The sequence below is a fragment of the Suricata suricatta genome, chromosome 13 (genome assembly GCF_006229205.1).
Source record: "Suricata suricatta isolate VVHF042 chromosome 13, meerkat_22Aug2017_6uvM2_HiC, whole genome shotgun sequence".
Classification (NCBI taxonomy): domain Eukaryota; kingdom Metazoa; phylum Chordata; class Mammalia; order Carnivora; family Herpestidae; genus Suricata; species Suricata suricatta.
This window is the reverse complement of record NC_043712.1, coordinates 8,356,480-8,358,107: the sequence shown is the minus strand read 5'-3', so window position 1 is coordinate 8,358,107 and position 1,628 is coordinate 8,356,480.

The window sequence follows — 1,628 nt, the reverse complement described above, 5'->3', positions numbered from 1 at the left end:
CATCTCAGGAAACCCCTCAGTTCTGGGCAAACTGGTAAGGAATATTTTCTACGTGTTCCAGGGGAGGAAACTGAGGCTCAGAGGAGACAGGCACGCGCTCAGGGTCCCACAGCTGGGAAAGGGCTTTAAAGCAGTGCTCTGGGAAGGCACCTGGCTGATCCCTGGAGACAGTGAGAGCCATTGAAGGTTCAGGGCAGTGGCAGGCTCCAGCCCAGGAGCTCCCTGCCCACCCAGGCGGGTCTGTGCTGTGCAGCCACTGAAGTGTCGGCCAGGGACACACTTCAGAGGAGGACAATCTGGACGAACAGCAAAACACCCTGTTACACTCCGTTCCTTGTTTCGGTTTCCACTTTGAAGACACAAATACCTCAAATAAGTTCAACATGGGCTTGAGGCCCAAGAGACTCAAGCCCCAATTGCTTCCAAATGGGGCAGCAGACCTCACCTCCCCAAAACCTGTAGTCGATGCACGCCCGGTTTCAGATGCCTGAGCGTCCCTAGCAGAGCAGGACAGGGCGACATGTCCTCCTGGAAGGCTGGGCCATAGAGTGGGAAGGGAAGGCTCAGACTCAGGGCTGATAGGATGGGGACAAACCCCAGCCCTGAGATTCCACCATTAGCCACCACGCACTGAGCGATCCCTGAGTAAGCCCATAGCCATCCCTGGATTCTCACTGTGCATGGTGAGGTAAGACCAATTATCCCCATTTTACAGGTGGATAAGCCAAGGCTGAGAGACAACATGATTCATCCCAGGTCACCCGGGGGAAGTGCCTGAGCCGGATCAGACCCAGGATCCTACAGCCTCAAAGCCCCACTGTTGGCCTCCATATCCTACCTCCTGCAGACCTGAGGTGTCACTTGAGTGGGTCTCTCCCCTTTGTCTTGGCTACTTATCTGGAAGATGGGAGCAAGAGCCCACATCTCCAAGTGTGTTGAGAGGACTCAAAAGAGATTGAGTGTATAAAGCATTGAGGATGGGATCATGGCAACAGAAAAGACTGATAACAGTTACCACCATTGATAGCCAGTGACATTATCCTCACGTTCAAGTACATGATTTGCTACTATAATTTTGCTGCCACTGTGGCACCTGGGAGCAAGGAGGGCTGTTTATTGAGCACTTACTATGTGCTGAGTCTTGCTGCTGGTTTTTATAGACAGTAATTCATATAATTCTCACAACAACCCCAAGATAGGCACCCTTATCACCCGCCTCTGCAATTTACAGGTGTAGCACTGAGACCCAGAGAGAAGGAACCTGACTGCAATCACTCAGCTACTAAGTGGTAGGGCCGAGATCTTAACCCAAGCTGGCTGGGTGGGTCTACACGGAGTTTGATTCCACAGGACAGAGGCTCCTGGAGGCAGACGGGACCCCTGGGACAGGGGCTTTGGTGAGGGGCCGGAAGCTGGACAGAGTGCGGGCCCCTGGGGCACTGCAGGTGGAGTTCTCCCTGCCCTAGAGCAGGTCAAAGACTGAAGACAGAACCCCAAGCATCCGTGACTCACGTGATACAGGCAAAGGCTGGGCTCTTCAAGTTCAAGGAGGGAGGGGGTAGCCTTTTCTGAAAGGGTCAGAAGACCTGGAGGGGGGGCCCAGGGATCCGGCCCTCAGGGAGCTCGAG